The 23,347-nt window shown below is 43.1% G+C and overlaps 1 long non-coding RNA gene across 1 annotated transcript in view; it reads right to left on the bottom strand.

The window, feature by feature from the left end:
• LOC146783967 (uncharacterized) overlaps positions 1–22,056 on the bottom strand; it is a 40,929-nt gene extending 18,873 nt beyond the window's left edge. Inside the window, exons 1-2 of the long non-coding RNA XR_014970420.1 lie at positions 21,898–22,056; positions 4,184–4,258 (exon numbers count right to left, since the gene is read on the bottom strand). This is a non-coding gene — a long non-coding RNA (uncharacterized LOC146783967). The remainder of the gene's footprint in view (positions 1–4,183; positions 4,259–21,897) is intronic.
• Positions 22,057–23,347: the final 1,291 nt, after the last annotated feature.

Here is a 23,347-nt window from a genome sequence, read left to right as displayed (position 1 = left end):
CGTGCCGCTGGAGTGCCAAAGGTAAGCTTATCTGCACCCATCCGCACCTGTACAGGCCCAGAGGCCAGAAATGCTGCCCCTCTGACATTTAACAAAGTTGTCTTCTCTTCAAGCTAGCTCAAGTCGCTTCACCCTGTCTGTCCAGAGGTCTGTTTGTCTTCTTAAGACCTGTGCAGAGACTTATGAAATGTAACCACTTTAACTTTTCGATCACTACTACTGACAACTTTCATAAGCCCCCCTTGGAATGATAATGTCTTGTCTCCCAGGGTCTCTAGGAAAGAGGCCATATGTCCATGGAATGCTAAAGGCACCCATTTTTCCTGTTACAACATCAATTGCCGGTCTTTGCGCAAACCTCAACTTCACGTTTATAGCTTTCGAAATAATACTCCAGACGCATGGTTCCTCACTGAAACATGGCTCCATGAGGCCTCAGCACCTGACATCATTGCTGCTCCCCCCTCTAATTACTGCATGGTCAGGCGTGACCGTCCGGAAAAGTAAAGGAGGTGGCATTGCTATTATCTTTAAAGAGAACTATTTATGTATGATACAAGATCTTCCTATCCCTACTTGAGAAGCTTCATTCTTCTGCATTTGTCTCTCACATTGCTTTACTTTATCTGGTGCATTGATGTACTGCCCTCCAGGCTCTGCGGGCAGTTGGTGCTGTATGGTACCAGACATTATATCTCCTTATAATCTCAAATGTGCCAACTTTATTGTGCTAGGGAATCTAAACATACATTTGGAGCATGCCACATTGTAGCTTTGGGTCCTCTTTCAAAAAAGCACAACCACAAGATAAAGCTCACAGGTTTTCTCAGGAATTAAAGCAATTTAAAAAAGAATGTAAAAAATGAGAAAGGAAATGGAGAATCAACTATGATGATGCAACCAACAGATCTATAAAGCCTCCCTTAAAAAATATCAGCATGCTATCCGTAGAGCCCGGATGAACGGCTTTGCTGAGAGGATTAAGCAATCCTCAAACTCCTCAAAAGAAATTTTCAATATTGTAAATTCATTCTTAAAACTCAGTGTACTAGGAGACGATCCATCTCATCTCTGGAATGCTGAGAACTACTTTCTGATCACTTCCTGGGTAAAATAAGGAACATCTATGATGCTCTATCAGACTTTGTGTGCTTCAAGACAACACAGATGAAAGGATCGCAACAAACAATACCAAAACTGAACTGTCATCATTCCTCAATTGAGACAAGAGGTAGTTATGGCTGTGGCAAGCTCAGTTAAATCAGGCTCACCACTTGGCCCTGCTCCAATAGAAATTTTACTTAAAGTGGGAGATGTAATGCTTACTGCACTGACAGATATATATCATCTGTCCATGAATAACTGCCATGTTCAGAGGAACGGAAACATGCCATTGTTTGCCGTTTACTCAAGAAACCCACTCTGGACCCTCAGGTAGTTGTAAACTATAGACCCATATCACTACTTCCCAGAATCAGCAACATTTTAGAAAAAATAATAAATAGGCATCTTGCATAAGTCAACTACATCCTTCACCCAGCTGTTAAGGGCCACAGAAGATCTTAAAAATGGTCATGTATCAGAGGGGGGGGGGGCTGTTCAGCAGCACTGATCCTCCTTGATCTAAGTGCTGCATTTGGTACCCTTTCGTATCCCATTCTTCTCCACTGGCTGGAAAAAAATTGGCATTACAGGAAATGCCTTAAAATGGCTTGTATCATTTCTGGAGAAGAGTAGTTTTCAAGTCAGCGTGGGACCCTTTTCTTCAACAAGCTATCAGCTGAAATGTGGGGTACCAAAAGGATCTTCCCTGATCCCCATTCTTTTTAATGTATATGTCTGCCCGCTATCTGATATTATCTGTTCATCTGGATTCACGATGTTATCTTATGTGGACAATACTCAGCAGATTGTCTCTCTATCGCCTGATATAGGCCCCATTCTCTATGACTCTTAACAGTTGCCTAGAGAAGGTGTCTAAATGGATGGCAGCCAGCTGTCTAAAACTTAGCGGGTAGAAAACAGAGGTCCTGGTGGTCAGTCACAACCCTGTACTTTGGGACAAGATCAGCTGGCCTCCATCTCGAGGAGAATGTCCATCCCCAAGCAGGAACTTAAAAGCCTGGGGATCACCTTGGACAGGCTTCTCTCTATCACAGCTCAAGCAAAATTGTGGCTGGCAGTTGTTTTGGCCTCCTAAGAGCCTTAAGGAAGACTTTCAAGTAGCTCCCGATGGAGTCACAAACAACTGTGATTCCAGGACTGATCCTTTCCCGCCTTGACTATGGCAACTCACTTCATTTTGGAAGTCCAATGGCAGTTATACAAAAACTCCAAGTCATTCAGAACTCTGCCACCCGAATACTCAGCCTCATGCATCAAGCCAAAATTCAGTCGGTAAAATACCGATTCGCTAATAGCTCCCGGTATTGAGTTAAAAATACCCAATCCCAATGCATCAACCCAAAAGCAAAAATCGCTATTTAAGGAATCCTTAAATAGCGATTCCTTAAATAGCGATAGCATTTAAGGAATCCCAAATAGAGATTCCTTAATTTAAGGAATCTCAATTTGGGATTCCTTAAATGCAATGCATGAAAGTTAAAAAATTAGCGAATTCGCTAATAGGGGGAGCAAATTACCATGAAGATGAACTGCATGGTAATTTGCTAAAAGTTTGAACAATGCACTTTTGTGCATTTTTCAAAGTTTCATGTTGCGCACTCACATGCCCTTAGAGCATGTGTGTGTGCAACATATGTGCACATATCAATTTCAGGGGTGCAATAGGGTGTCATTTTGACACCCTTGCACCCTTGAAATTGCATGAGCAATTTGCGAGAACCTACTGGTACTCGCTATTTGCTCATGCAATCTCCAATTCATTCCTATGGGCCTGGAGGCCCATAGGAATGATTGGGATGGCATTCCTTAATTGCTACTCGCAATTTGCTAGTAGCAATTAAGGAAAGTTAAGGAATCGCTATTTGAATAGCGATTCCTACATGCATAGCCTTTTGCTATTCCTTATTAGCGATTCCTTATTTTTCGCTAATAAGGAATCGCAAATGGCATTGTTGATGCATGTGCCCCACTGTTAGGTATTCCCAAAACGCAATCAGAACAAGCAGCGCTCATATCTCTTTACTGGTTGCCCATAAATCGTAGAGTATAATTCAAGGCACTTTGTATCTCACATCAGGCAAAATACAAACTGAATTAAGAATGTGTATATGTTCACGCCCTATGCCGCATCAACTTGTATGTACCTTGTTGACAATTATAATTAAAAAAAATAAATAAATAAAATTCAAATCTCTAAAGTACCATCCACTTTTTTCGCCATTTTGGAATGGTTAAAGAAAATCCTTTGAATGTGCCCTTTTTCCGTTCAGAGGACAGTTATCCAGGCCTTGAATTGGGCAAGCGCATTCAGTTTAAAACCATATGCTATATGCATAAGCCTAGGTCAAATGTTGGTCCTCTCTACCTACAACAGCTTGTGGAACATTAAGGCCGTAATCGCTCGCTTCGTTTGAGCAATAGACACCCCTGTAAGATCCCCAGAGTAAAAAAAAGCCTGCACGGGTGGTCACTCACTTAGGCCTCAAGCTTTGCAATACACTGCCTGATTCACTAAAAAGCTGCCATTCTTCAACCATCTTTCGCAAAAACCTCTAAACCTGGATGTTTTGATTCTGTCTTCTTTCTCTGGCTAGTTCCCTCCTTTTGTCCAGCACTGGGAAATCCTTTTAGGTATTATACAAGACATTCATAATAATAATAATGAATGAATGAAAGATAAACTGAGGAAAGTGGGTTTCAGGGAATATGTATCATTTGCGCACCACCAAGTTAAGTGTCTTGATTTGTTTTTATCCTATTAAAATCTTTGTTTCCATCTCACTTCAGTTCATTTACAGATATTACAATTTTGTTGTGTGTTAAAAAATGTCATTCTACAGAGTATCCTTTCACACTCCCTGTGCCCCTGCAAAATTGTAAGATACTTCAGTTTACAAAAACCTCTCAATTTGCAGTCACAGATAAAAAGTAAACACCAATCTCCATGCTAAAGGAATAAACACCAAATTGTCAGCATATATATCCTAACATGTGACCATTACCTTTGAACGTACAGGAAATGAGCCTAGATAAAAACGCATATGTATTGCTTATTCACCTTTTAAACCTCAGCATGATTATTTTTTGGGGGGAGAATGGTGTTACAGCACATCCACACTCCTACTTTCTGCACCTGTGAAAAAAAGACAAGCTCTGAGTAAAAACCCCATGAACTCCTGCACTTCTCCAATCAGTAAAACAAAGGATCATGTGAGAAAGCTCAGCATAGCTACTGAATACACTTTATTTAAAAAAAATCTGTTGTAGAAATAGTAACCAGTAGTACTGTGGGTGTTAAATACTTTGGGCCTCATTTACAAACCCATTGCGCCGCAAGTGTTTCACTTTTTATGGCGCACTGGCAGCGCAATGGACTTGCCCATGTTTACAAGGCCACGTAAAGTCACCCTGCGTGACTTTTCATGCCCTTGTAAATATGGGCCCTTTTCATGCATTACTGTGCATGAAAGAGGCGTTCCATGGGTGTTGCTGTGGGTGTACCTGCGTAACATCCATGGAACCTGACACATCCCCAGATTTACAACGTTTTGTAAAGCTGGGAATGCATCAGGAGTATCACAACAAGGACAAATATTAATATTTCTCCTAATTGTTTTGCTCTTTCTTTGTGTGCTGCATTCTGCAGCATGCATAGAAAGAGGAAATGCATTCAATGATTGTTTTTGTGCAGCAAGGTGTCCTTTCCTGCACAAAACCAATCATCCCCACAACAAAGGTACCCTTGCAACATGACGCAAGGGTGTCTGCATTGGCGCATGGCTGTTGTTTGTGCGCCAGGGCAGGGGAGACGGATAGGAATGCACTGTATCTTATTGATACGGCACATTCCGGCCCCTTAATTTTGATGCACAGCAGTGCAATAGGAAGGCTTGCTGCACTACCGTGCATCAAAATAAGGCCCTTTGATCTTAAATCTATTTTGTGCTTGGAGGAATATCTATGCTTTAATTTTCTCAAAAAATTAATTATTGCAGTTGTCGATGCCCAGAGGGATTTTCCCATTGAGGCCGCCATGACAAATGTCCCGGCCGGGTATACATTATTTATTGGACCTGATAAATGCTGATACACCCAGGACTGATATTAATTGTGGCTGATAATTAACTAAAATCAAAAGTTTTCTCAAATGGGGAACAGCGGGTGAACTTTTAAGATTTCCATATTAGATGCTTTTTACACATATGTAATACAAAATTGAATTCAGAACTTCATGAAGGAAAACATGGGTAGCAGTCCACTACAGTGGTTTGGGATGCATTCAAAGTTAGACTGAGCGGTAAGATTCTGGGCTACACTATAGGTAGATATAGTACGATACACTCACAAAATGACGAGGTCTATATGCAACTAGCAAGTTTAGAATATCGACACATCCAAGCTATTTTAAAAAAAGACCCAACTGAAGCAGTTATGCTTGAATGGCTGTCAACCGTCATAGCTGAAATCTGGCTTACACATCATAATAAAAATACCTAGGAAATACAAAGCAAATATGGATATAGCTAATCAGTAGGTGAAATTCTTGCTGCTAGGGCAAAGAAAAATATCACAAGGTGTTATGTTGAGAAAATTAAGGATTTACAGGGGAACCCTGCTAGTGGGTCTGAAGCAATCCTTGAGGTGTTTCAAGCTTTTTTATCAATAGCTATATTGCAAATATCCCATGTCTGAAAACATGAATGCATATCTTATATCAACCGATTTAGAGTGTCTTCTGATGTCAGATAGGGAATACCTTAATTCTCCAATTTCTAGTGATGAAATTAAAAGGACGAAATGCCAGTGGCAGCTGGAAAGGCAACCAGTGAAGATGAACTAGCACACAGAATTAATAAAATAATTTTACATACCCTGATGCCTTTTTCAATCATTTTATTTCAAGTAGTTCAGCAAGGTCACGTTAAGACTGAATCTTTCTCACAAACAATTGAGATATTCTTTCCTTAAAAAACACAAACGCCCCGATGGCTCTGTCTCCTATAGACCAATCTCGCTGATTATTTCCAATGCCAAAATCTATTCAAAGGTCTTGGCTACACAGTTGAGCGGAGTAATTGCCAAATTAGTCTCAACATTACAACATGGTTTTATAATTGCAAGAGGTACGTCAGATCACATGAATCAATCTACTGCTCTTTTTGATGTAGCCAGGGAACTTAGGGGACCAATGGTAATAATTCTACTTGATACCGATAAGTATTTGATAGATTAACATGGACATATATTTGGCTAACCCTGACCAAAATGGATCTAGGTTATAATTTTATTGCTATTACTGAGCTATTGTATCAACCACCAATGGCTTAAATACGCAGGATGAACCAACTTTCTGATCAGCTAACTATAAGTAAGGGCACTGGGACGGCTGCCCTGGTCTCCACTCCCCTTTGTATAAAACTTAGAACCATACCTACATACACTTATAAATTCAACTGCAATTACCCCAAAAATCTTCAATGATAAGATTACAAAGGCTTTAGCATATGCGGACAATTGAGACAATGCCATGCTTGAAATAGAGAACCAGGTTATAATTTTTGGAGCTATTGCAGTCTACCAGCTAAATAAGCACAAATCTAATTTTTGCTTATTGTATTTGTAGTGGCATGAAAAGGATCAGCACAATACAGATACTGTCACATATCTAGGAGTCATATTTCATGTAGATTTAAATAAAGGTATTAACACAAATTATTGCACCATGCCGGAGAAGGTTAAAAAAGATTTTAAAATGTGGAATCAAGTGTATCTCATCCCTTATAGGTGGTGTTAATCTTATAGAAATTATAATTTTCTCCAAAATATCTGTATTTATTAAGCTGCATTCCACTCTCTGTGTCCAATTTTTAATTCAATAAGATTGACTTATATCTCTTAATATTTCATATGGGACTATAAAAGAATGCGAAGAGGTCTAAAATCACTAAAATATATAAAGCTACCTAAAAATGGAAAATTCTGTAGGCCTTCCTGATCTGAAATGTGATGATAAAGATGGCCATTTTTATCAATCCTGGTTTTATAAGCCTTTCATCTGTAGTTGGTTCTATGGGGGAGATTTTTTTAAAAGTCATGCAACACAGCGCAGCCCCCCACGAGGCTGCGCTGCGTTGCGCGAAAGGGAGGGAGCAGGAGAGCACCATATCCTCAGGAATATGTCTCTCTCCTCCCCTATCCCTTGCGCCGGCACTGATTTCAGCTGCTGTGCGCCACACACTCAACTTAGCACCACAGAGCTAGGGTACGTGCATGAGTGTAGCAAAGATTTTGTACAGAAAGGGTACCTTTCCTGTACAAAATACTATGCTAGGCACGATGCAAAGCTTTTTCCGCTTTGCATACGTGCAGCACGCATGGCAAGTCGGAAAACCACAGAGAAATGAAAGCATTTCTCCTGTTAGCGCCTCCTCTGAAGGGGTAAAAATAAGTTTTGTGCTGGAAAGAAAATAGCAACAAAAACAATTTGCGCTAGTTTGCGTCACTTTTGTAGTGCTAAACCAGCGCAAAAAGTTAGAAAATCTCCCCCTGTGATTCTAGTAACTACAAAAAAAGGGACCAAGAGATGGCAAGTGGCTGGTATTATTGAAGTAGACCAAATATTGAAAACCGCTCTTTGATCACTTTCGCATACTTACAAGCATTTTTAACTATACTATCACAATCTTTTGTTTTAAATTTTTACATATCAGCCACTTTTTATTGAACTAGATCCGACTTAAATTAACCTTGAACAGAACACTTCACTTCAAGTAATATTTCGTAAATCACCACCGAGGATCAAAGCATAATATTTGATCTTTTGTCATAGATCTGCTGATGTTCTTCTACAGCAGACCAATCACTGGCAAATACAACTTAATCTTGGTTGGAAGTTAGGTCGCGGCCAAAAATCGCTGCAATATAGGCATAGATTATTTCTATCATCTAAACTCAGCATGCAAAATTACAAAACACTAATGCATATGTACTATGCTCCATGTACATTATAGAGATGGGGGTTAAGACAATCCTCTCAACGCCCAAGGTGCCAGTAACAGGATGCCAAAATACTGCAGTTGTTTGCAGGCTGTCCTAGTCCTACCTACTTTTGATCACAGTACTTCTAAAGCTCTCTATCATAATAAAAAATCTCAATTCATTATTCAGATCAATTTATAATGCTTGGATTCATGATATTCACATAGAAGAACAGAAGGCTATTTTTATTACACCTGTTATTACAAGGCTTTTTAGAGCCTGAGTTTGGATAAATGTGGCTCCACCCTCTGTTAGTCAATGGTGAATTAAATATTTAACGTATCTGCTTTCTGGAAAATCCAAGTAGAAAAATAAGTCTTGTGATTTCTGGTAATGTGGACGACAGGATTCAACAATGATCAACCCCTGTCTACTGTCAATGTATTCCTTTTTCTGGCTTCTTTGGCGTTATTTACAAATATATATATAATCTATTAATGGCTGTAACTTGGTAACTAATATGGAAATTTGAAATCTAAATGACTTAGTTTCTTTTTTCACTTTCATAAAAAAAATACCCAAAGTACATCACCTAAAAATTATGGTATCCATTTGTGGGATGAAGAAATTGATTAGCATAGAAATTGTAATTCGTACAAAGGCTGTGTCCCCACCCTAGGCCACACAATGTGGATCTGTTTGCTCCCCAGCTCCCATCAAACTCCTAGAACACAATTCCAGGGTATTCCACTTTCTACCCTGCTCTACATACTTCTGTTAGAATCTCTCCTTGAAAGAGCAACATAAGCTCAATTAGAATATTATTTTGAAGCGCATTATGTTGATAATATACTACTTCCCCTCTCCATCACTCTCCTGCTAGGAAAAGGCCACTAAACCCAATTGTTCAGTGAACTGCATCATCCACATCAAACACCATAACTATCCTACTGTTTTGATATTGTCATCCCCGCTTCTACACACCACAAGAAGACCACATCACTTCACACTTTTGGAACTTCACGGCCTGTCCATGCCGGACCATATCATCAGCAAGGCGAGTTACATCATCTGCAAAGCCATCACAACGGGCACCTCAGCCAATCTGGCTGGGAACCGCACCATCTCTGGTGGCACTAGACACAGCTGCAGCCACGACACCATTTGATTAAAGATTAAAAAACTGGAAGGAAAAAATGAAGCAACCTGCCTTCTCCATCTAACCACTCCGAATCTGGTGTGACAGCCTTGCATCCTTCAAGTCAGCTCCTACCCATCTTAAAATTACCAAAGAGCTGAAGACACACCTCTTCAAAGAACACTGTACTGTGACACAGTGACTAGTCCATGCTTCCACTCCGATTCTAGTATCTATCCTCTGCCTAGGTTCAAACTCTGATATTATCTCTGTTATCAACCCTGTACAGCACTCTGCAGCCTTCCGGTTAGGTTTGCGCTGCATAGATATAACAAACATACATAAAAACAAACATTTAAATCTGACCTTCCACCTAAAAGGAATAATCATTACAATATCTGATTAGCATATTGCATGTATATTTTGGTATAAAGGCGGGAGAAACACAGTGTCCATTTTAATTTAGTTTATAAACTGTTAAGCCGTTGGAGGAATGAGTTCATGAATTGTAGTCAACAATGTTTTTATTAGTTTTAATCAAATTATATATTAACTGATATGAATTTGTTTAGTTTATTGAATGTTTTAAGATGTTGTATTTTATGGATGTTTCATACGAAATAAACATAAAAATTGAAGTGAAATTGAATAATCATTACACTATCAATGTAACAAAATTAATGTCGAGTTTCCTACTGCCATGTAAGTACTGAAAACCAGTAAGCTAATTTCAACATCAGCATACTGATAATACAAGTTTTACTGTTGTTTTAGCTCTAGTGCGTGTTTAAGGTATCAGCATTTCCTCTTGCACTCGCTTTGCAATTACACTTTCCTCAGCTTTTGGTTTGGGATAACTCCCAGTACAAATCAGGAAAAAAACAAAAGTAACACGTGTAATTGTATCAAAAGCAACAATTGTGAACATTATTGCCGATTTTGCACTGAACAAGTGGAGGCTAAAACAAACTTGTGACATCTTGTGGTCAAATGCGCAAATCCTATAACGACTCTAAAATCAAATTTAAACAAGCTATGCTTATGTATTGAACACTTTTAATTCAAATAAAGACTACTAAATACTCAAATAAAGTCTGCAAGGTTCAAAACCCTCAAATAGAAGTGTTTAGATGTATTAATGCATGACTTCTCTGCCATTAATAAGGTCACTAAATGTGTGCTGTCAACCAAGACCGCTGCAATGAACTCAATTAATTTTGTTATTGATAAAATAAACACCATTAGAGAAATGAATTGAAATGAGCCCAGACAATGCTACCAAGGACACCGAGAGTAACTATAACCAGTCCTGCTCAATTTAACTATGTTGAAGCCTTTCGATCATGATGTCCTATGGAAACATGAATAACATGGAATCTGAATCTCCCAATGATATTTGTCCCAATGAGGGCATGGCGTGGCCTAAATCATTATTTCAGATCCTCTGATTTCAGTACTAAACTCTACTCTTGGGTCCTTGAAAATTATAAAAAGGCAGTTGTACCCTCTTAAAAAAACGTGAGGCTAACCCGGTGATTCAAAATAAATTGCCCCTTATTTCCTTACTGCCATATTGTGCTATAACCCTGGAAGGGTACGTGGCACAGTAGATTAGTACTCACCTGGACCACACTAGTTACTTCAATCTCTTACAAGCTGGTTTCCACCCCGGCTATAAAACTGAATCAGCAATCCTGTCCAAAACTGAAAATCTGAGCGGACCTTGATATACTCTTAACATCGGCCCTAATTTTATTAGATTTATCTGCAGTATTTGACACGGTGGACCATAACATTTTGCTACAACAGGTCAAAGCTGCAGGTATTGTGGGGGCTCCCCGGTCGTGTTTTGAGTCATTCATGAAAAACAGGATGCACACAAGGTTCTACCTTATCCCCCACCTTTTTATTAGTTTGGCCTGACAGTGCGAGGGGCTTTAACTCCGCCCACATGTTCGGAGCAAGGAGTACATGCTTTGATTGGGCAGAAGTTGTGTGCTTCCACTAAAATGTGCTTTCCCTCCACACATTTGTGATCATTTTGTTCATTTATTCAGTTGTCTGAGCTTGAACATTCAGGGACACACATGACATCGTAATGCTATTAAAGTGTCGTAGATAATTAGTTAATTTATGGTGTTTTTCTCTGGCAGCAGCACAGATGGGAGGAGGGCAATCATTAACCTACATGGATGTTTAGGACTGGCTTGACAGTGTAACTGTCAACTTACCTTTTAACCTACACCAGGGCACGAATTGGGGGTACACGCGGGTGGACGGCGTCCCCCCCCGCTTCTTTCACAGGGTGGATGCCGTCCACCCTGCCAAGACGTTGGGCCCCACTAAAAAAGATGCTGAATTCATCCTAGTGTAATTTCCAATCACCGGGACACATTCAGCAGCGCCTGCACGTTGTCTGCTTTCGAGCAGCGCCTGCACATTGTTATCTGCTTTCGATCACAACGTGCAGGTTGGGACGGGGCTCTCTTATTTCTGAATCCTGCTGGCCTTTAACAAAGGCGAGGCTCAGGTGTAGAGGGTGAGAGGTGTAGTCGTTGGTGTGGGCGGAGTTAGGAGGGCAAGGGAAGAGGAGGAGCAGCGAGAGGAAGAGGGCATATAGAGGAGGGACAGGGAACGTGATGGAAGCACATGAATAAAGCTAGTGTCAACCTGAAGTCCAGTGTCTGTGATAATTGATCGTGGACACTACATCAGGGGTCATCAGCCCTCCTTTTGTTGGAATTTCCTGGCTGGCAGCAGTCAGGAGCCTCGCACCTGATGCAAATGCGGCGGAGTCAGGCAGTCATCAGTGGGACATCCTCATAGAAGCAAAGGGGCGGCCATTTTTAAGTCAGGCCAGAAATTAAACAAGCATTTGACAAGCCAAGAGAAAGAATATCTCTGCCAGGAGGTCGAGAGGAAGCAGTCAAGCATCTGCCAAAGCAAACAAGAAGTAAAGGAAGTGAACAGGCACCAGCCAAAGCAAGCCAGGAACGAACGAGCACGTGGGAGGACTCGACGAGTTAGGTGCGTGCTGCCATGATGTCAAATCACAACTCGCCGCAAAGAGCTGAAGCCACACCGATCATGACGGGTGTGTCACACTTGCGCCCACCCGAGCCATTACCATTGACGGTTGGGGAGAGCATGGGCCCCAGATGGCAGGAATGGCTTGAGGACTTTGAGGACTACATCAAGGGGTCGAAGGTGACCGAGGATGAAGACAAAGTGATTGCGCTGCGCAACCTGGTAGGCAAAGAATTTAGCAAGATCATCTAAGAACTGCCTCGTGCGGACACTGGAACCTACGATAAAGTGCGTGAGGCGCTAAATAAGAAGTTTTTGCACAAAAGAAATGTGGATTATGAAAGATATGCGTTTCACCAAGCCCGTCAAGGGAAAGACGAAGTAATGAGTTCGTTCATAACACGACTGCGTCGATTGTCCAGATATTGCGAGTTTGATGCGTTTTCAACGGATGATGCCATCCGGTCGCAGATAATTGATGGGTGTCAGTCTGAGACACTGAGGAGGAGGCCGTTAAGGAAAAGTCACAACCTAGAGGAGATAGAGGAGATGACTCGAGTGTATGACCAAGCAGAGGAGCAAGCCAAAAGCATGGAGGCCGGGCGCCCTGAAAGACGTGAGCAAGTATGTCGGGTGCAAGACAGTCACAGACGCAGGCACTCGAAGGAGCGCCGGTACCCCTCCCGGGCATCCTCCCGCCAGAGATACACCGAGCGCAGGAGACACGGATCAAGTAGAAAAGACAAGAGACAAGATGGAGGAAAGAAATGCTACAGATGTGGGTATGATTTCCCGCACAGAGAAGCGTGTCCAGCTATGGGGCAGCAATGTCGGAAGTGTGGACGAACTAATCACTTTGAGGCGACCTGTGGCGAATATCGCAGGGAGAGGAAGAATGAAGTGATGAGGCCAACTCGCTCTGACACCAGGCGACACCACGTGAAACCTGTGCAAGATCGGCCAAAATCGTCTTCAAGTTCATCACATTCCAGCCGGGAGTCGAGGAGATCTCGCTGGGCGGGAAGGTCACCATCCCAGGACTCTCGATCAGGGTCGTGTGAATATGAGTACACGGTTGAATATGCCAGCATGGTCGCCGATCCAGGATCAATTAAAGACATACCCGAGACTGAACATCAGGGTGGGTAATCATGACACTCAGTTTGTCCTGGACAGTGGGGCATCATTGAATTACATCCCGGCAACGGAGTACAAAAAGATGAAGTCACCACCTCCGTTGTGCCCGGCGTATGTCCGGGTATTCACCTGGATGTCAAAGAAACCGCTCCCCTGTCTAGGGAACTTTCTAACCACTCTTCGACATCAGAACAAGTCGGTGTCCGCTGTAATACACGTGATTGATGGCCCGGAAGCTGACTGCCTTCTCAGCCTACCAACGGCAGAGAGACTTCGGTTGGTTGAGATCTTATACCGGGTCAGTGGTGATCAAGAAATATTACACAAATTCCCCAAGTTATTCACTGGGTTGGGAATGAATAGGTGTCAGGTTCGGCTCCACATCAATGAGCAGATCCGACCTGTCGCTCAACATCCCCGGTGAGTACCGTACCACCTTCAGCAGGCTGTGGAGGATGAGCTTCAAGAACTGCTCGCCTCAGACATCATTGAACGGACTGACGGCCCCACCCCATGGGTGTCACCCGTAGTCATAGTGCCCAAGAAGGGCGCTTCTGGAAAAGTGCGATTGTGTGTAGACATGCACCGCGATTGAACGGGAACGACATCCTGGGCCTCACTTAAGTGATATGATTGCTGCGTTAAATGGGGCCAGGTTTTTCTCGAAACTGGACTTAAACAAGGGCTATCATCAGCTGGAGCTGCATGAAAGGTCAAGGTATATAACGACTTTTGCGACACACTTGGGTTTGTTTCGTTATAAACGGTTAAGCTTTGGCATCTCTTCCGCTGCGGAGATCTTTCAGGAGGCGATACGCCAAACTATATGCCATATACCAAATACGCTAAACTACAGCGACGATATCCTTGTGTATGGGTCCAATGTTCAAGAACATGACAAGGCCCTCGATCGAGTATGCCATGCCCTCTTGGATGCCAACCTGACATTGAACAAAGAGAAGTGTGAATTCCATCGATCCACACTCAAGTTTTTTGGGCATGTGTTTTCTGGAGCAGGGATGAAGCCTGACCCTGAAAAAGTGATGGCCTTAAACGACACCAAGAGCCCTCAAGACGTCAGCGATGTCCGTTCCTTTCTGGGTATGGCCAGTTATTGTGCCAGGTACATCAAGGACTATGCCACCATCATTCATCCACTTCGAACTCTCACAAAGCAGGGACAACCGTTCGACTGGACCCGTCAGTGTGAGCAGGCCTTCCAGGACATCAAACGGGCAGTTGAGGCAGCCGACAATCTGGCGTACTTTGACCCCAAACGGAAGACGGAAATAACCGTGGATGCCAGCCCGGTGGGTCTAGGGGCGATTCTGGCTCAGTATGACCGAGAGGAGGATCAGCGCCACATTGTGGCTTATGCGATTCGCAGTTTGTCAGACACTGAAAAGGTGTATTCTCAACCAGAGAAAGAGAGTCTGGCAGTTGTCTGGGCCTGTGAACACTTCCATGCGTTCATTTATGGCAAGCACTTTACAATGGTGACGGATCATCAGGCGCTCATCACCATATTTGGAAATCCACGGTCGAAGATGCCACCTCGGATTGAGCGATGGGGTCTGCGATTGCAAGAGTACACCTACACCATTCTGCACAAGCCGGGAAAATCAGCAAATCCGGCCGACTACATGTCTCGCCACCCTAGAGCCGAGTCGGCGCCATGTGCATCAATAGCAGAGGAATATGTCCATTTCGTCGTGGGCCACGCCCAACCGCCTGCGGTTCCCCTGGAGGCCATCCTGGAAGCGACCGCGCAAGATGTCATTCTTCAGAAGGTACTTCGGCGTCTGCAGACTAATAGGTGGAGACATGATGGTGATGAGGAACCGGAAGATTCAGCAAGCAGCCAAGAGCTGCCAGCATTCCGACATGTGTGCGAGGAGTTGTCTGCTACCTCGGAAGGGCTTCTGCTGAGGGACCACAGGATCGTCATTCCAACGCAATTACGGCAGGGTATCGTCAATCTAGCTCACGAAGGTCATCGTGGAGTAGTTGCAACTAAGCGAGCTCTGAGAGAGCGAGTGTGGTTCCCGCTATTAGGCCAGATGGTAGAACTTACTCTCAAAGACTGTCTGCAGTGTCAACTTGTCAGTCAAGGAAGTCCCCCAGCTCCTTTGCGAATGACTGAGTTGCCCAGCGGTTTGTGGCAGGAACTTGCTATGGACTTCTATGGACCTCTTCAGTCAGGAAAGTATGCCCTAGCAATTATGGACGAGTATTCGCGGTTCCCAATAGCCCAGTTTGTATCATCCACTAGTGCGGCCAGCACTGTCGTGGTGCTGGATGAAGTGTTTGCGGCGTGGGGTATTCCAAAGGTGCTCAAAACGGACAATGGCCCTCCATTTAATGGACATGAGTTTGGTGAGTTTGCGCGACACCTGAACTTCACGCATCGAAAAGTCACGCCCTTATGGCCACAGGCCAATGGGACCATTGAACGATTCATGGCCACTTTGAAGAAAACGTTTCAACAAGCGACCAGTGAGAAAAGGGAACTTCAGGTGGCTCTCAATGAGGTCCTCCGGGCCTACAGGACAACTCCACACGCCACCACAGGCAAATGTCCTACCACCCTAATGCTGGGAAGACCGATCAAGAACAGGATACCCACATGGGAAGGCGCTCTGCGAGCAGTCTCACCTGCTCGCATTCATCAAGAGGTTGTGTCCGCAGACCGTCGTGGGAAGGAGAGAATGAAATCGTATGCGGACGCCAGAAGGAGAGCAAGATCGCCTTCCATCCATGAAGGGGACTGTGTTCTCGTCAAGCAGGAGCAGCACCGGAAAACAGACTGTAAGTTCAGAGCTGAACCATTGACAATCATTCAAAAAAAGGGTACCATGGTGACGGCTGAATCGGACAGCCGAAGAGTTACCCGGAATGCGTCCCATTTTCAGAAATGCACTCCTGGCCTGAAGGAGTCGCTGCAAAGAATGCGGGGGCATCAAGAAAGTGATGTCCGAGAGCAATCTGCTGGCGCTGCCGAGAGTCCGCATCCTGGGATTGAAGGAGAACCAGAGGTGGTGACAGGAACCATGTCACTGCGACCGAGACAGGACATTCGCAGGCCGAGACGACTTATTGAAGAACTGTAAACAAGTCAGTCATTTCATTTCATTTTGTTAAAAAAGGGGAAGATGTAGAGGGTGAGCGGTGTAGTCGTTGGTGTGGGCGGAGTTAGGAGGGCAAGGAAAGAGGAGGAGCAGCGAGAAAGAGGGCAGATAGAGGAGGGACAGGGAACGTGATGGAAGCACATGAATAAAGCTAGTGTCAACCTGAAGTCCAGTGTCTGTGATAATTGATCGTGGACACTACATCAGGGGTCATCAGCCCTCCTTTTGTTGGAATTTCCTGGCTGGCAGCAGTCAGGAGCCTCGCACCTGATGCAAATGCGGCAGAGGGGAAACAAAGGCTCGCACCTTGTTAGCACTTCACACATACTTAAGAAAGGCAGCTTTTCACTTTGTTCAGGCTCTGTTTAGGAGTTAGAACGTCATATGTGTTGATCTTTCCCAGTATTTGCACAAAATAAATAGCATTTATATACGGTTACTACCCTTGAGGAGGCGTTGCAATAATTTAAATATCACTATTTCTTTGAAAGCATTATGGCTAAAGAAAGCTTAACGCTGACAAAAGGTAACATTATTTTATGTGTAGCGCACAAAAGTGTGAACCTTCTGCCTAAATCAGGAGGGTTTGCAAGTATACTCGAAATGTGCTCAAATGTACTCATGATACACCTGCTAAACATATTTGTGAGGGCTTAAGATCTGATATCACTTCTTGTGATGCCAGTTCCTGTGATGTCATGTGCTGTGATGTCACGCGCCGTGATGTCACATGCTGCAATGCCACTTGCATACTGATTAACTAGGTTAGTCCCCCCACTTCTTTTTTTAGGACTTGTGCCCTGACCTACACCAATATTATTCTACAGTTCTTTGCTCTCACACAAATACATATTGTTTCCCATGCTATCTACTTGTAATGTGTCACAGTACCATACAGTATTCCTTCAAAACCATACCTATTGGAATTGCCAATGCTTGTTAATATTTACATCAGACCTCTCATAAAACAGTTGGGAAAGAGAGTCTGTAGCATTCTGAACTATGTGGAGGACTCTCAAATTTTAATGTGCCTGGACGATAACATCTTGATACAACAGAACTTCTAGGATATTTTGGGGTAGATTTACAAGCCCTGTGCGCCACCGGTGCGTCAAGTTGCGAAATGCACTGGCAGCGCAACCTGCTGAGTGATATTTACAAGCACACGTAAAGCCACTCTGCGTGACTTTACCTGTGCTGGTAAATATCGCCCCTTTTCACGCAACACTTTGCGTATTAGGGATGTGACATGGGTGTTGCTGTGGGTGTTCCGACGCAACACTCATGTCCACTGATGGATTTCCTAATTTAAGAGCAATTGTAAATCTTGAAATGCGTCAGAATGATGGTGGGGTAGCGAGGTGCAACGAGGAGAAATGTAATTTCTCCTTGTTTTTTCCTCTTTCAATGCGTGCTGCATTCTATAGCACGCATTGGAAGAGGAAATCACCTCATTTGAATGTTTTGCGCAGGAAGGTGCCCCTTCCTGCGCAAAAACAATCTACCCACGATGCAGGCATCCTAGCACCTTGGTGCAAGGGTGCCTGCGCTGGCGCATGGCAGCAATTTGTGCTCCAGCACAGTGGGAAGCACAGAGATGCAACATATTGTTGTAATTATGTTGCATCCCTATGCTTCATAACAAACATGGCGCAGCGAAATGACTTGTGGCACCCAGCTGCATTTGTTTCTTGTGAGTCGGCCTCTTTGGATTTTATTAGCAGATGGATGATTCTCAACCATCTGAAGCTTGACGCAGATAAAACAGAAATACTAGTCATGAAACAAATTCAGGGCTCTTCGCAAATAGTATTGGCCTTAAAGTATAGACCCTTGTTAGAAAATGCCTCTTTTTGTATGGTCAGTCACATGTTTCCTGGATTGATGCTGCTGGTTTCTTGGCTCTGTGCACTGAAAATGCTAAATAGGCCACAGTGCATGTGCCCTGACCCCTCAAACATGTTGAAATTGGCTATATTCCTGATTGGCATGTTTAACTTACCAATAAACTCGAGCCATCCATTGGCACGAGGATTGACACGGTGCCAAACTCGGCAAAGGAACTATTTAAAATAGTAAATTCGCTTATGAAACCTGCCATGAAAAACTCAGGGCTCTCGCCATCTGAATCTTGATGTAACATGCTGGCAAGCTACTTTCTAAAAAATGATAATAATATCGATGCTACCTTGGCAGAGAATGCTGAGCATAATGACCACTCAAATGGCACGTCCCAGGACTCCATGGTCAATGTTAACAATATCCCTCAGGACTGCATGGCCAAGAAGGAATTTGCAGCCTTTCCTGACATCAGGAAGGAATATATTGAAGTCATTATGGAAATTGTAAAATCTGGCTCCCCGCTCGATCCAGATCCTTCTGCCATATTGATGAAAGGAGAAAATATAATTTACCCTTTATTCATTCACATTTTCAATCTATCACTTAAGAACGGCGCTATACCCCCTTCTTGGAAACACGCTGTTGTAAGACCCCTGTTAAAAATAACTTCACTAGATCCTGCTTCAAAAGAAAATTATAGGCGAATATTCCTACTTCCAGGCATGAGTAAAATAATGGAAACATTTGTTAATAGATATCTTTAATTTTTTCTGGAAGATAATAAGTCATTACATTCCATTCACACAGTATTACGTCCAGTATGCAGTACGAAACTGCACTGCTAGGGCTATTAACACTCCTTAAGATCAAGAAATTAGGGAGCGGAGGATGATCTTTCTCCTATTTAGCACTTACATTATTGAATGCTCAACCTGTAACTTTGAGAATGAACAAAGATGAGTTAAGCTTTAGGAAAAAGTTGAAGACTGTGTTATTCGCCTAAGTGCTTAAGTTTCTGAGTCTAGTGCTGGGAGACCCAATAAGTGGCCATGGGATTTAGAATTGGCAAGAATAGAATAAGTCTCTAGTTTATGGTGCAAAAGTACCCAGGGCCAGTAATTTAAATGTCATTAGTGTACTGCAGCACATTTTCAGCCACTACTAAAGTGACAATGCAAAGGATTCTCCCAGACCTGTCCCTGCAGCCTGGGTATGCAGATTTAAAACTGCCAATTCTACCTGGCACAATAAAACGTTTGCAAGTCCTAAACCTTTTATTTGAATACTTATACATCACCCCTAACATAGCCCCTAAATGTTCATAGGGCAGGGTGCATGGTATGTAAAAGGAAGGACATGCCCTGTTGTCATGTTGTTCATATAAACCTATATAGGATCTGCGTGTTTAGACAACATACACTGTAGTACTGGTGTCCGGACTGCTTCTAGACACCCCTACCGGATATGTTAGCCTGTATACCAGCTAGCTCACAGTGCCACTAGAAACCCCACTTACCAAGGAGATAATAGTTCTTGGCATCTGTCGAACATGACAACTCTGATCCCTCAGGACTGTGGAAACAGTGCTACTTGTCGCTCAGTCACTCGTGCTCACTTTGTCTCAAAGACATACACAGAATAAACGGTGGGGACGTTTATTGACCCAGCGTCATTCTATTGTAAAATCGGTGTGCTGAAACAAGCATTAGGCAATAACAGATATAAATGATTATAATACCAACAGAGTAAAAGGATTGTAGATTCCTATCATCGAGCTCAAACAATGAATACAGGCAAGTATATAAAATACATGGCAATAAAAAGCGTACTCCTACAATGCGACCCTAACTAGATGTACCTAAGTGTACCTAGCATGTATGTGGGTGTAAAAGCCAAGAATCCCTCTAGGATAAAGTCAACCTCATTACCTGAAGTGAGAGACCGTGGGACCCCGTCTTGGCTTTGAGATGGACACCCTTCAAGGGATGTCAGACTACTGCGAGCTGGAGTGTCTGCGTGCAGGAGCCTCTGTATGTCAGCATGGAACTCCTCTTCTCCGCTGACTACCTCAGCAAGATATGGTGTATATATACCCAAAGTGTCCGTCTATGATGATGGATGGAATGACCCTTATACATAGCTATAATGCAGGAGATGGTAGGTCCTGCTGTGATTCCAAGAATCCTCATGCACAATGAATGAGGCTTAAGCTTTTCATAGAAAACCCGATGTCATCTTTAGGCATTACTGTAACTAGGTAAAAGGTCAGTACTAAGAACCGTTATGCAGTGTAATATCAGGGGAATGTAGATGAAAGGTGCATTTATTACCTGAGCCGATATTGGGATTCCTATATGGAACATACCACTGTGTAGTGTCTTGTGTACAAGAAAGCGGAGGACCCTTGTGGTCCCTAACGGACTCTGGAGTCTAGTGACGTAAATGATTGGGTGTGGTTAATTAAATGCATGGCACAGTACATTTCAGTTCACGGTTACACTCTAGAGACTAAAGACATGTAATTCCAAGCTCCCTGTATGGTGTGATTCATTTACGTGCTTTTGGGCTGGGGAGGATGCTACAACTGGCGTCGAGATAGGGGATACATAGGCCCATCACCCCAAAGAGTTTGCTCAGTTCCAGAAAACTGCTCAAGCGTGCCACGTGTGCCACAGTCAAAGTGAAGAATCAACGGCTGGCAGATGTGGAGTCAAAGTGCAACTCCAGCTGGTACAAAACCTTCAAAGACAGTGAAGGCCCCATGGAAAGTTTCATTTGTCTTCAGTCAGAAAATTGCTCATACGACTGAGATAAGAAGTACAACACCACAATACCAAAGAGCCGTCATTCAATCAGTACAGTAACACTAAAGGCAGTGACCCAGTGGGAGGGAAGGGTGGCCATATGGCTCTGCAAGCTGGGTAGTACGGTACATTTTGCCTTTTTATTGAGTATGTATATGGTAATGAAATTACAAGCCAGTCAAAACTTGTACAAGGAATTACAGTCACGGGAGGGAGCAAGGGTGACATTATTTCCCGTCTTGACAGGCGCAGAATTAAATCCTTTCTATCTGTTCCTCTTGTACAGTGTACTGAGAAGTGAGATCACTGCCATAGTCTTCTAAAAAAACAATACGAATAGTACGGTGAGAATGAAGGTATCGTTTCTTTCTAATTGTTTCTCTGTCACTAGATCACTCGAGGTGTATGATTCTTATTTTCTCTATGCTTCTCTTTTCCTATAAGTACATCGAGATAGAGGGGGTGCCCAGCTCATACTTTGAGTATTCAGGTAAGTAAATAAAATAAATACATTTAAAAAAAGTTTGTGGACAAAAATACAAGGGACAAGAAAAAGAAAAGAAAAATCTTTTATTCTCTCAGATTTGGTACTGAGGTTCAAAATGGGCTGCCTTAGAATACTTCTGTTATGGAGACCGTTTTGTCTGTTGCTGGTCTTTTTAGCGCTCCCTATTATGTTTTAGTGTTTTGGCTTCCCCACCCAGCTCCTCGCACTCACCACATTAGCCGCAGCTCTCCTGAGCTGTGGCAGGCTGCTGCACCTTCTATTGCCCATGTCCCCCAGGCGGCATCTTTCCTCTACTCGGTCTAAAAACAACACTGGGCACGGGAGCTCTTTCATAGAACTTCTTTATTCTCCCTCCTCTACATCACAACTGACTCCTCCCTTTCCGCTTCCTCCCTAGCCCTTCCTTTTCCTGTCTGCCCTGTCTGTGGATCAGGGTCAGGCATAACGACATGACAGCATCAAACCATCCCTCTGCTGGTTCCTCCTTTTTGGTGTCCTCGTAACTTTCTCCTTCCTACTAGTCTTCAGGAATGTGCACATCTGCGTTTCTTTCTCTCTATATCTCTCTCTTTCTTGCACTGTTGGTGTCAGCGTTTTTTTCTCTCCTTCTCCTTCCTGCTCCACCTCTATTCTGGTTTTCTCTTCCCCGGTCCAATTGGTCGGTCTTGTAGGGCTATACGTCCCTCCCCTCATTCTCTGCTGGGATAAGTCTGTTGTCAGTTTTAAGGTATTTTAATTTTAATGTATTTTTAATGTATGGTTTCTGCCCTCTTTTCTTGTAATGGTCCTTCTTTCATTTCTATGTCTTGCTGCCTTCCCCTCCTGCCATGACGAGAAGTCAGACGTCACACCTCCAAAACAGTTAAGGAAACAGGTTGGGTAGGGGTTCTGTCACATATCTCCTCCCCTACTTTCTTCCTTGGAAGAAATAAGTCCACTAAGTAACAAGAGAACAAATCAGCATCGCCCTGTTCTGTTCAGAGATTTGAAATGAAAAGGTTGAAGGGCCAGGAACCATCTTAATATGCAAGGGTTTCTACCTTTGTTATCAGCCATCCACTCGAGGGAAGCGTGGTCTGTATAAAGCATAAATTCACATTCCTCCAAGTGATACCATAGAGCTTCTACGGCCCATTTAATAGCTAAGTCTTCTTTTTCCACTGTTGCATAGTTCTTCTCTCGGGGAAATAGTTTACGACTCATATATAGAATGGTTTCTCTTCTCCTCTCTCACCTATTTGGGACAAAACTGCACCCAAACCAACCCCTGAATCATCAGTTTGGAGGATACAGGGTTTTGAAAAATCAGGGCTACAAAGGATATATTTTGAAGTGAGAACAGTTTGCAATGTATGGAAAGCCTCTAGGGCTTCTTGGGATGGAAGACATAACCCTATGTTGGCTTCTTTACCCTTTTTAGGAGGTTTTTTTATGGGTATTAGAGAGAATCTGGGTATAAACCTTCTGCAATAACCCACCAATCCTAGGAAAGCTCGGAAGTCTCTGCGATGTAGGGAAAGGGTATTTTGAGAATGGCTGTGATCTTTTCTTGCTGAGGTTGTATGAGGCCTTCCCCTAACATGTACCCTAGGTATTTTACCTTTCTGGCGGCTAAGTGGGTTTTTGCTGGATTAACCTTAAGACCCACTGACACTAAGGA

This window comes from Triturus cristatus, chromosome 11, assembly GCF_964204655.1.
Source record: "Triturus cristatus chromosome 11, aTriCri1.1, whole genome shotgun sequence".
Classification (NCBI taxonomy): domain Eukaryota; kingdom Metazoa; phylum Chordata; class Amphibia; order Caudata; family Salamandridae; genus Triturus; species Triturus cristatus.
This window is presented reverse-complemented; position numbering and strand designations above follow the sequence as displayed.